The sequence below is a fragment of the Suricata suricatta genome, chromosome 8, assembly GCF_006229205.1.
Source record: "Suricata suricatta isolate VVHF042 chromosome 8, meerkat_22Aug2017_6uvM2_HiC, whole genome shotgun sequence".
In the NCBI taxonomy this organism is placed as follows: domain Eukaryota; kingdom Metazoa; phylum Chordata; class Mammalia; order Carnivora; family Herpestidae; genus Suricata; species Suricata suricatta.
This window is the reverse complement of record NC_043707.1, coordinates 81,126,775-81,140,664: the sequence shown is the minus strand read 5'-3', so window position 1 is coordinate 81,140,664 and position 13,890 is coordinate 81,126,775.

Here is a 13,890-nt window from a genome sequence, read left to right as displayed (position 1 = left end):
CTGTATGATACATTCTCAAGATGAAAATATCTTGAAACCTTGAAGAAAAAGTTATAATTTCCTCTGAGTGTATCTGCAGTAGGGACTCCTAACTCCAACTGGACACTACCAACTGTAGATGCCTTGGATAATGTCAAGAACTATCTCAGAATTTTCCTACAAGAACTCAAAGAATATTAAAATAGAAAACTAAATGTCATTCAGACCTTTCCTCTCCTCTTTTTGCCAAATAAATTCCAGTTAATTCTAGAAAAATCTAGAATCAAGTTTGGTTTCCTCTCTCTACAGAGTAGCTTTTTCTAGGTTCTTCATTTATGTGAACTGGGCCAGTGTGCCTAACAGGGAAGACACTCAATAATTATTTCCCTTGCTTGAATTGGATAGCTTACCTAAAATTTGCAATATCATTGTATTGTTAAATTTATTTGATTTTACAATTTTTGTCTAGGCCATACATCTTTTTTTTGGAGATCTGAATACTGAGAAGAGAGAGATCTGTTAACATTTAAGGACAAAGAGTTGCTTAGTGGCAAACACAGAGTTAAATGGTCATCTTCTAACTTGAATTCTTTGATGTCTTTACCAGATTCCACTAATATTAAAAATATAAAACTAAATGTTTATATATTGTAACTTAGCAACTCAAACAAGAAAACTCAAGAAATGAAAACACACATATATTTTCTAATTATGTTGCCATCACATTAGTAGCCCTTTGCCGAAACTAAAACCTCATCAGAATAATATCAAGTGTTAGTAATACTAACATTTTATTACTGCTCAAAGTAATTATTACTGCTCAAAGTAATAAAATCAAGATTCTTTAAATCTTCAAAACACCATTTATACTACTCCAAGAAATTTAAGGGTATACTTGGCAGAAACAGTGCCATAAAAATGATATAGAAAATTATATTAACCCACTTGATTTAAAATGCATTCTACCAGTCAATAAAAAAACCCTCTCTAAAATTGATATTTATTATTGTTCTTTTCCTGCACCAGATTGTAAGCTCTACAAGGCCAAAGACGAAGTCAATTTTGTTCATCATTATATTTCCAACATCTTGCTGTGCCTAACTAATAATAATTATTTGAATGAGTATGACTATTGGCCATTTAATCAACTGCATAATGAAAGTTATTCATTAACAAGTGGGTTATTTCCTAGGACTCTTGTCAAAATAAGGGTGAATAAGCCATGGTTTCTTAAGAACTCAAGGAGTTCATAGGTCAAGGAGGAAGAGACTTATACATCGATGTCTGTCACATAAAATGGTTATCTCTAGGAGACATTTGAACTGAACATGAATGAGAGAAAGGCTAATCCACCCTGAGGCATCAGAAATGATTTTCAGAGAAATATTTTTCTCAGCTGTGTCTTAGAGAGTGAGAAGCCGAGAGAGAAATGGATGAAGTGTGAAAAGACTCTTCAATAAAGAAATCTAAGGGAAAAATATTTTTTCTGAAGAACTTAAAAGTTAAGACTATTTAAATTGACTTTCTGGGCTTTTGTTTTGTTTTGCCACTCAGAATCAAACAGATTATTCTTCATTAATCAAAAATTTTTCCCCTATATAATTTGGTTTCAAATGCAAAGTTGAAAAGAGATTGTTATCCTTAGCCACATTCTCACATGATGACTACTTTTCCCATAATCCAGAAATTGTGATTTCAAGTGAGAGTCAAATTTGACTACATTTGTGTCCCTTATTTTGTTTTCACAACATTTCTTGTTTACATTATGAGATATAAATATCATTTCTCAACCACATTATACTTATCTATCTTGGCATAAATAAATAACTACTCAAAGTAATAAAGTCAAGATTCTTTAAAATAAATCTTCAAAATACCATTTGTACTACTCCAAGAAATTTAAGGGTATACTTGGTAGAAACAATTGTATTCGGCCATGAAAATGTTAATCTTCTTCATTTATATCTGCATATTCAGGTTTCTGCATTTCTCTTAAAAAGAAACAAAACATTGCAATGTTTAAAATGTCTTGAATAATAATCCTTAGGGAAAGAAAAGTCACCAAGCCTTGTGCTAATAATAGTTTTTTATGTGATACGAAGTATTAACATGTTTATTTAATATTTTGTTCCAAGATTTGGAGATAAAAAAAAGAATTGATTATGCTGGTGGTTACATGACTCTACATTTGTTCAAATGCATAGATTTAAAATGTCAATTTTATTGTATATACATTTAAATTTTTTTAAGTAAAAAAAAGAGGGAAGAAGGGAAGAAAATAGACTTTGTTTTATAATTTGGAGAAAACTAAACTTTGGGTCTTTCTCCTGAGACTGCTCTGGACTCTTTTCCAGAAGGCAAACACTTGGTACATTTCAAGCAGAATAATTAAAATCAATCACCCACACAGCCAGGCCAAGAATGAAGAGCAGAAAACTTAGGATTTGACAAGAAGGAAAGCGATCCAAGACAGGAAATTGACTTGGTCAGACGTGTGGAAAATCAAGGCAACCCACAAAGCCATTAATGAAGGTCCCCATAAGACAGCCTAGCCTCTGCTTCTGCACCCCACCCTCAGCCCAGGCTCTCTCTCCAGCTGGGAGGATTTATTTCAGAGGAGTTGTGCCAGCATCTTCCAAGGGAAACACAGTCAGAGCACGTTTACCAAACGATGCTGCAGAGGCGGCGCAGGTGGCATGCTGGAAGAATTTTTTTGGGGATAGAAAGAGGGAGCCAACCACAGCCTGTCTCCCTGATCTCCATCTAACGAAAACTCAGCTCCACTGAACAGATATCTCAGCTCCAAAGAAGGGAAAACCCTTTTTTGTCCTTAGAAAACAATAGAAGCAGTGTCTTTTCTTGTCTCCTGTTACCGGACTACATTGAGAGGCCAAAGCATTAAGGTGGTCACTAGAAATGACCTAAAGATAATGGGACTGAAAAGCGTTAAAAAGGATATGGAAGTGGATTAACATCACTGGATAGAAGCCAGTGTTATATCAACACTGTGCAAGGATTAACCAAAGAGGATATAGACTAATGCGTGACCCCAAGCCAAGCACTTCTGTTAGCCCAACAGTCTGTGGGGTTAGAACCAGTGCTTGCTGAAAGTTCTAAAGTTTTACATAAAAAAGAGGAAAACCATGTATGATCACCTTCTAAGCAGGTGCATGTTTGAATCCTAGTGTACCACTTACTGATAGTATGGTCATGAACGGGTCATTTCGTGTGTTTGTACCTTAGATTCTCTATCTATAAAGTGGGGAGAATGTTAGTGCCTATTTCATATAGTTGTGTTAAGTGAGCTAATATATATATAAGGCACTTGGAACAGTTCCCAGCACCTAGTCAGTGCTATATAAATGCTAGTTAGTATGGTTGTCATATAATAAACATTACAGATTAGAGCTGGTCTTGGTATGCCAATACTAAGTATGTTCTGAAATAACACCCTAAAACCTGATCAAGGTTTGGGAACCATGCAAAGAGGCTAGTTTTTAAAAAATTCCTGAGGTTTTCTTGCAGAGGCATTTGCTAAGACTTACATAGATTCTTGCGGGATTTCTAGCCATATCTTCCTTGAAGCCAGTTTCAGCATTCCTATCTCCCTCGGCCAGTACTTTTAGAGGAACAGTGAAATGGCATAAGCCCTGAGTTGGCAGTCAGGTGACAAGTCTCTGGCTGGGGTATTTTTCTGAGTTACTTGTCAAAGTCAGAAGTTGGGCCTACAACTTCTATTACAAGAGAAGGGTGGACTAGATAACTTCTGTGTTTCCTTTGAGGCATGACATTTTCTTACTCTATTCCAACATTTCAGGTGATTTTTTTTTTTTTTTTTTACATTTTGTTTGTTTGCTGTAACAGGACTTTGCAATCTAATGTGCTTCTCTAAATGCTTTCTGGGCATCTGTACCTAGATACTCCCTGAGGACTCCTCCACCTCTGTAAGCAAAGGCAATATTTCGCCTTTCCTTTCATCCCATGAGCCTACATCCTTCACTTCCTGAGAATGACTTCCCCGTTCACTGGATCCCGTGCAAAGCTTCAGATGCCCTAGATGCCGGGGGTTGTCTCTCCACATCTCTCCTCTGTCTCCTCCGTAGTCTTCGAGCAGCTGCTTGCGTTTAGCTCTCCTTAGCCCTCCTGTGACCTGTGCTTCTTATATTTTAATGAGCATGCTGATCACCTAGGAATCCTGTTCTAATGCAGATTCTGATTCTGTAGGGCTGGGACAGCCAGTTTCCACATTTCTAATAAGCTCCAGGTGGTGCCAGAGCTGCTGGTTACCTACCACACTCTTGGGAGCAAGGCAGTTAGTCCAGTAGAGCCCCAGAATCCAGATGTTTTCTTTTTTAATTCAATTTTCAGGTTAGTATTCCTAAACTTTGATCCTGTTCTTCCTGCTAAAATATTATGGCTTGCATAATTGAATAGTAAATAAAATCTCTTCACAATAAAACCTCAACCAGTACTTCTGCCTTAACTCCTAGAATCCCTAGCCTGCATTTAATCTAATTTCTCTAACTAGCCTACATTTAATCTGACTAGTTGCTTTCAGGATGTGTTTTTCACTTTCTGCCTTCATTCCTTGCTCTATAATGCGCCTGAAATGTCATCATCCTTCTTCTTTTATTTCTGTTATTCAAAGTCTTTTTTCTTTTATTATTTTTTATTTTAGAGCACATGAGTGGGGGAAGGGCAGAAGAAGAGAGAGAATCTTAAGCAGTCTCCATGATCAACTCAGAGCCTGACAGGGTGCTTGATCCCACTACCCTAGGATCATGACCTGAGCCAAAATCAAGAGATGGACACTCAACTGACAGGCGCCCAGGTGCCCCTGTTACTCAAAATCTAGACACAGATACACTCAGTCCACGAAACATTTGTTTCCTTGAAAGTCATCCTGTCCTTTAAATGCCTGTGGTGTTTTGTTTACTTTCTTTACAGTGATTCACATTCTGCTTCATTCTGCTTTGTAATTTCTATTTATGCATCTGCTACCTCTCCCATCAAACTGAGGATTTCTTGGGGAGCTGCTTAAAAGCAGGAAATAACTGTGTAAAACAAATGAATGGAAGCAGTCTGTCACTAATTATCTAAACTCATACAGGCTGAAAATATGAAACAAATTTTAAAAAGGCTTAGACAGCTTCTTACTGCATTGCGCTGTTAGCTGTTACTGACAGTGACTAGGATTTACCTTCTACCTTTCACTCATGTACTCTGCATTTCTGAGTGCTGTCTCTATGTAGGACTCCATGCTGAGGGCTGTGGAAGTACCAAAGAATAAGGCCAGCATTCTGAAGGTTATCATCTGGAGAGAGGGGCTGTAGGGGGCAGGCTCTGAGGCTTTTCACCATGGGCTGCTTGGGGCCCTGCCTGAGGCAGAGTCCTGGACTGGAGGTTCAGTAAGTCTGGTTCGTGACCTAATTGTTATGTTCTAAGATACTAGGACTCTGGAGATGGTATACTTACTAAACAAATGTTACGAGGATTTGTGTAGAAATGTGCTTTCAATGTAATGCTGCCTCTGCATTTGATAGCTTTCCTTTCCAGCATTTATAGCCACCACCTGTGCTTTCATTATTCATTTCAGTGTCTCGGTCTGAGGCTGAGACACTTAACGTTACAGTGCCTCAAGGGAAAGCAGGGAGTTTCTCTCAAGTACTTAAGCCCTTCTATTCACTCCTGAGTGACTCTCCTAAGAATTAAGTCTCTTGGACACACCCATTGCCTATGATAGGAAGACCAGAAAGCACTGTCATCCTTAAAACTTATTAATGAGGCTAAGTGAAGACTAGTTATTTTGTGACTTCTGCCTCTCCTGAGAAATTACATTGTTAAAAGGCTTAAACATGTGATTCCCAATCATTCCTCCTTATATTCTGAGAATTAGAGAATTTAGAGCTTGAAGGTAGTTTGGAGATAGACCCTCTCATTCCCTCATGTTTTCCTCAGTGAGGAAACTGAGACACATGATCACATATTAGCTTAGTGGCCAAGTGAGGCCTTAAACTTGAGTCTTCTGAGACTGGACTAAGTGGATAAGTGGGAGGAAGAAAACATTAATTGTACCCATATCTATATGTATTTTATATCTATAGCTAGAGCTATTTCTGTATCTATCTACCAATCATCAGCTGCTGTGAGGTGTCAGGTATTGTGTGTCTGGTGCTTTAGATGCCTCATCACATTTAATTTTAATGATTTCATTCCAATTCCAAGAGGTAGGTGTCATCCCAACTTTACTGAGAAAACTGTTCCAGAGAGATAAAGTAACTTGTCCAGGAACAAGCCCTAAGCCTCTTCTCAAGGGAAGATTTTACCTGGTAGCCAATAGCCAGGGCCCTGCCAGCTGGTAAGATGAGAGGAAGAAAAAGGAAACAGGACATTCTTATTCCACCTTTTGGGTTATTCTCTCTCTCTTTCTCTTTTCTGGTCTCTGAATCTTATTGCTCAATCTTTCTGGACTTCATGCCAAAGAGGCTTCCCCAGCCATCACGCTCACACCCACTCTCTGAGGTGGTGTCCATCCCTGGGGCTTCCATGGTCCCCCTGCATCAAACATTTGTTATGCTGTCCTTCAAGTCCCTGTAGTCGTTCATCAACAATTGTCTGCTATGCCTGCCCCAACAATGCACAAAACTGTGTTCAAAACACGGAATTTGTTTCTCTCTTTGCATCTCCCTTTTGGAATTCCCATTTTCTTTTCCATCTATAACATCTTTCTTCAATATCTTATGCTACCCTCAGTATCCTTCCAAAAACGATGCAAGTCCCACCTTCTCCATGAAGTCTTCTTCCATCTCATTCACTTATTAAAGAAGCATCTAATAAGCAGCTATATGTGACAGGCCCAAGAGAGAGTAGAGAACAAGAGAGAAATAGCCTGTGCCTTCACTGAGCTTATAGTTGAGTGGGGGGTGTAAATAAGTACTTGTAATGACAGCTCTGGAGGGAAAGAACTGGGCAGGGACAATCTAATATGTGTTTAACTCGTCCACATCACTCTTATCCAGAAGGACTTTGTTAACCATCAAGTTGAGTTTTTTTCAAATCTGAGACAAGATCTTGTGGCAGGATCTATTCCCATGCATTTGCCTCTGGGGCCTGTGAGTATCATTGCCATACTCTGGGGTTTTTGAGGACTGGGTGCCTCATAGATGGTTGATATTCAAATGGTCAGTGCCAGGTGGGAAAAATTCTTGGAGCAGTTCTGCATGGGTGTGAGCACATCCTGGATCAAGCAGCTGCTTCTTCAGGGGCTTACTGGGTGGTACTGGCAGGAATTCCAATTCTCTGGAGCCTGAATGAAATACACATGGCACACTTTAATGTGAATTCAGCTAAAAGCTGGCTGGAGAACAAATGACAGCCAAAAGGCTTGCACTGCCATGGTTGTGAATCTTCCCTTTGAAGACTGTACCAGTCTTGTTCTTCCCTCCAAAATCATCATGAGGGTTTTCAGTGGTTTGGTGAAAGATAGCAGAACATAATTGGAAAGATCAGCTTTTATTTCTGTTCTTAAGGTAATTTCAGTATCTGGCTAAAAGCTTTGTACAGAGATAGAAATTGTTTTTAGTATTCCTGAGGTAGTAGCAATGGATGAGATGTCCTCATGTTCATACAGCATGCACATGCCGCACCACCCTCCAAATACACACACTGGTGCATTTCTTCCACACGTGCAGGCACGCTCACTGTGGGCATAGTGCTCAGAGACAATCAAGGCAAAAGGCCTCCCTATTTGTGGTTTATTTTCTCCTTTAAGTTCTATTCAGCACTATTTGAGAGTGACTATTTCATAATGGCCCACACTTGGTAAATCCAGCTTAAGAAGAGGTTTCACGCTCAAGACTAACATATGCAAAACAACAAGGAGAACAACAATTTGTGTCAGGAACAAAGCAAAATTATTTTGAAAAGAAGTTCCAAATAGCACCAAAAATAAAGCAACTTTGTTTTCAAAAAAAGAGTTAAATTAAAATTTTCTAGAAGTAATTTAATTTTAAAATTATAAATTAGGAAAACATAGGAACATTTTTAACATTTGGTATGTTTTGTACCATATTTTTTGTTCCTTTAATGTCTACTTTTTATATGAGCTGGGAAACATATTTTGTGCTCAGATATTCTCTATCTCTATCATATAAATGCTAAATTAGCAGTCTAAAAAATACCCCACTATTTCAAGTAAACCATGTGAAAAAGAACAGGATTGCCCAATTCCTAACATCTTAGTTTGATTTCTCTTGATGCCGTGTTCCAACAGCACAGTAGTATTTCAGATTTCATGTTATAGATGGCAAAATAATTTGCTTATTCATCAGTTTGCATGGCAAGTTGAAATAAACGGTTATTTAAATGACATGGCTTAAATGATTTCTAGCCTTCCTTTTTTTCCCCAATGGCCACCAAAAGCTAATTAGGACCTCCTCCCCACTCCAAAAAAAGGATTATTTGCTTTTAAGCTTAGGTTGTTTTTTTTTTTTTCTAGGCTGATTTTATTTAAGACTTGTAGGACCATATTGTTCTGCCTTAGGAAACTAGGAGCCCTCATAGAAGCCTGAAACAGTTCCCATGAAAGGCCTGAAAGCTGCATTTTATTGAGGGCCTTCTGCCTAGGAAGCCAATGTAAGAAGCAGAATGAAAGATCTTCCATAGATCTACATAAATTCAAGGAGCACGGCCTACAGAGAAAAGCCACCAACCAGACATATAAAGTACAAATCTGTGGCCCCAATTTGAAGGCTACGATTGTTCAGTTGTACAACATTAAATTGAAATGTTATTTGGTTTTCAGCTTTACTTAGAGAACAAGTCAAAGTTAAGAGACTGTAGAAATGCCATCCAATTTGCCAACTTCATCGACCGGGCTTAATGCTGGAATTTAGAAAAAAAGAAGAAGGTGGTAGTGAGGAAGTATGAGTTGGAAGAACTGAAATCTCAGTGAAATTTCTCTTGGCTACTCAAAAAGGGTCTGTTATTAGTGAGGCCAAGAATCCAGGCTTTGTTAAGAACATCTCATTTGGGACTTGAAATGAAGTTCCAGGGAAGGATTGAGAGTCACCCATGTTCTGAGGACACTCTGGCCTGGCTGTCGAGGTGGTGATGGAAGGAGGCCCCTACTGCTATGATGCCCTTCCTTAGCTTCTCAGAGAGGCCCAAATAAGTGGTCTGCTGGGTAGAAGGCAGTGGTAAAGTCAAGTCATCAGGGGCCTGGGAAGGCCTAAGGCAAGAGAACATCATTAATGGCTACCGGGCACAGAGAGGTTCTGTTTACCAGGCCCTCTCAATCACAGGCATTATGCACACGATGCCATTTCCAGCTAAGAATGCTCTGAGCAGTGAAACACCTTGTCTGTCCATGGTCGCATAGTAACAAGGTTAACGGAACCAAAACTTACCTGATACCTGATTCTAAAGCCCATCCTAACAGCTACTGTGCTCTGATCCTGACCTGTCATTTGCCATTCTTTGTGTCCTGGTGTTCAGAACTCATTCCATGAACCTGATACTTTATAGTAGAACCTAAGCTTCTAGTAGAAGTCTTCGTTTTTATTCTTCCTTTTCCTCTCCCAACCCCATTTCTTTCCAAGGACCTTATTACAGCCTCAATTTCTTATAGATAAGAGGAAATGCGATTGAGGGAGAGAGTGAATTAGAGTGAAGATAGATATACCAGCTTATCATAACAGCAAAACTTTGGCTACATACAGGAGCACCAAGAAAAAGAAGCAGATGTATTTTAATCCCTTACTCATAAATCATGTTGGGACAGCATTCATTTTTCTTTGTTTACTTGGGGTAAATACATCCATATGATTGGCTTTATTAAAATGTTTCAATGTTGTTTGTCAGAAGATGAAAACTGTTTTACTACTGGCTTCTAATATGTTACTGAGTTTCTTAATAAATTTATGAATTACATTCAGAGGGCACCCCACTTTCTGTAACATTGCCCTTTTGTATCCTGCTAGAGACTTTTTAAGTCTATCTGTACCTCTTTCTATTCTTTCCTTGGATACCAATGCTTTTCCCAACATCTTCCCTTCATTTTTTTTTTGTTTGTTTCTGTGCACTGCAGACACTGTTGCAGCAGAGCACATTCATCTGGCTGGAAAAATGTAGAGATTTCAAGGTTAATCTAACAGTGCATCACATCAGGGCTGCCTTGAATTTGCATGCAAAGTGGAAACATCTTTTCTTGATAAACTTCTCCCACCCCTTATAAAACACAGTGGGTTTTAGTAGCAAAGGGCCAGAATATTAATATGCCCATATTTGCAAGCCTTCAGTAGAAGGACATTTTATTGCATTCACAAGATTGTTTTCTCCACTTCGTTAAATTATTCCAAATCATACAGTAAATACAAAGGACTAGAAAAAAGAAATAAGGCATTAGAAAAAGTTAGTGACTTCAAATAGTAAAATCGAATTGATTGCTTTTAAAAAATTTTAATGATATATAGCTAACATAATATACATAATTTTAATTATGTATAGTTAACATAATATACAGTGTTATATTAGTTTCAGGTGTACAACGTAGTGACTCAACAATCCTACACATGACTCAGAGCTCATCATCTTAATCCCCATCACTCATTTCACCCATCTGCCCACCCATCTCCCCTCTGGTAACCATCAGTTAGTCCTCTATTGTTTGGAGTCTGTTTTTAAGTTTGTCTCTTTCTTCTTTGCTCATTTTTCCTTAAATTTCACATATGAGTGAAATTATATGGTATTTGTCTTTCTCTGGCTAACTTATTTTACTTAGTAGTATATTGTGTATAGAATATTACTAGGCCATTGAGAATGAAATCTTGCCATTTACATGACATGGATAGAGTTAGGGAGTATACTGTTAAGTGAAATAAGTATATGTATATGACACTTCTTAATCCATTCATCAGTTAATGGACACTTGGACTGTTTCTGTTATTTCATAATTTGGCTTTTGTAAATAATGCTGCAGTAAACATAGGGGTGTATATATCTTTTGAAATTAATGTGTTAATATTCTTTGGGTAAATACCCATTAGTGAAATAACTGGGTCATGAGGTAATTTTATTTTTAATTTTTTAAAGAATCTCTATACTGTTTTTCACAGTGGCTGTACCCTTTTGCATTCCCACAATAGCACACGCTTGTTCCTGTTTCTCCACATCCTCACCAAAACTTGTTTCTTGTGTTTTTTATTTTAGCTGTTCTGACAGGTGAGAGGTGAGATCTCATTGTGGTTTTGATTTGCATTTCCCTGATGATGAGTGATGCTGAGCATCTTTTCATCTGTTCATGTCTTCTGCCCATTTTTAAATGAATTATTTTGTGCGTGTGTTGTTATGTAAGTTTTTTATATATTTTAGAGACTATGCAATTATTGGATATGTCATTTGCAAATATCTTTTCCCATTCAATAGGTTGTGTTAGTTTTGTTTGTTTCCTTTGCTGTGTAGAAGTTTTTTTAATTTTGATGTAGTTCCCAATAGTTAAATTTTGCTGTTTCCCCTGCCTCAGAAGATGTGTCTAGAAAAATGTCAATGCCAGAGAAATTACTGCCTCTGCTCTCTTGTAGTATTTTTACGGTTTTAGGTTTACATTTAGGTCCTTAATCCATTTGAGTTTATATTTGTGTATGGTACAAGCCAGTGGTCCAGTTTCATTCTGCATGCAGCTGTCCAATTCTCCAGCACCATTTGTTGAAGAGGCTTCTTCCCATTGCATATTATTTTCTCCTCTGTCAAAGATTAATTAACCATATAATTGTGGGTTTATTTCTGACTTTTCTAGACATTTGATCTGTGTGCTTATTTTTGTGGCTGCACCATACTGTTTTGATTACTACTGCTTGGTAGTATATCTCAAAATCTGGAATTGTGATACTTCCAGCTTTTTCTTTTTCAACATTGTTTCAGCTATTTGGGGACTTTTGTGATTCCATACAAATTTTAGAATTGTTTGTTCTAGTTCTGTGAAAAACATTTTCAGTATTTTGATGGAGATTGCATTAAATCTGGAGATTGTTTTTGGTAATAGGGACATTTTAATAATATTTGTTCCTCCAATCCCATGAGCCAAGAATAGTTTTTCACTTGTTTGTGTCATCTTCAATAGCTTTCATATAGTTTTATAATTTTCAGAGTACAGATCTTTTCACTCCTTGGCTAAGTTTATTCCTAGATATTTTTTTATTGTTGGTGCAGTTATAAATGAGGTTGCTTTCTTAATTTCTCTATGTTGCTTCATTATTAGTATATAAAAATTCCATGGATTTGTTCACATCGATTTTTATCCTGAAACCTTACTGAATTTATTTTTTTCAATTCCAGAATTTTTTTAGTGGAGACCTTGGGGCTTTCTATACATACTATCATATGCAAATAGTATGAATTTTAGTTCTTTCTTATCAATTTGGATGCCTTTTATTTCATTTTCTTATCTGATTGCTGTGGCTAGGACTGCTAGTACTATGTTAAGTAATAGTGGTGAGCATGGATATCCTTGTCTTGTTCTTAACCTTAGGAGAAATGCCCTTAGTTTTTCAACATTGAGTATGATGTAAGCTGTGGGTTTTTCATATATGTCCTTTATTATTATTATTAGAGGTGTTCCCTACAATCCTATTTTGTTGAGAGATTTTTTTCATGAATGGATTTTGTATTTTGTCAAATGCTTTTTCTGTGTCTGTTGAAATAATCATATGGTTTTTGTCCTTCTTTTATTGATGTGATATAGGACATTGGTTGATTTGTGAATATTGAATCACCACTGCATTCCAAGGATAAATCCCACTTGATTGTGGTGAATGATTGTTTTAATGTATTGTTGGAATCAGTTTCCTAATATTTTGTTGAGGAATTTTGCACCTATGTTCATTAGAGATATTGGCCTATACTTTGGTGTTTTTGTAGTGTCTTTATCTGGTTTCGGTTCAGGGTAATGCTGGCTTCATAGAATGAATTAGGAGTTTTCCTCTCTCTTCTTTTTTTGGGATAATTTGAGAATAGATTTTTAACTCTTCTGTAGATGATGCTTGGTATAACTCATCTCTGAAGCCATCTGGCTCCAGAATTTTGTTGTCTGGTAGTTCTATGATTATTGATTCAATTTCATTACTGGTATTTGGTCTGTTCACATTTTATTTTTCTTCCTGATTCAATTTTGGGAGGTTATATGTTTCTAGAACTTTATCCATTTCTTCTAGGTTGCCAATTTATTGGCACATATCTTTTCATAATACTCTCTTACAATCTTTTGTATTTCTGTGGTGTCAGTTGTTATTTTTCCCCTTTTGTTTATGATTTTATTTATTTGATTCATCTCTCTTTTTGTTTCTTGATTAGTATGGCTAAAACCTTATTGATTTTGTTGATCTTTTCAAAGAAGCAGCTATTTGTGTCATTGGTCTATTAATTTAGTTTGTTTCTATTTTGTTTATTTCAGTTCTAATTTTTATCATTTTCTTCTAATGGTTTATTATTTGGGATTTTTCTTGCTTCTTTAGGTAGGCCTGTAATGCTATAAACTTCTTTCTTAGAACAGCCTTAACTGTATCCCAAAGGTTTGGGACTGTTGTGTTTTCATTTTCATCTATCTCCATATATTTTTTTATTTCTTCTTTGATTTTTTGGTTGACCCATTTATTATTTTGTAGTATGTTATTTAATCTCCCTGTATTTCTGTGCTTTCTAGGTTTTTTTCTTGTGGTTGACCTCTAGTTTCATAGTGTTGTGGTCAGAAAAGATAAATGTTATAACTTCTGTTTTTTTAAATTTGTTGAGATTTGTTTTGGGGTCTAATATGTGATCTCTTCTGGAGAATGTTCCATGTACACTTGAAAAGAATGTGTATTCTGCTCTTTTAGGATACAGTGTTCTGAGTATAACTGTTAGATCCATCTAGGATCC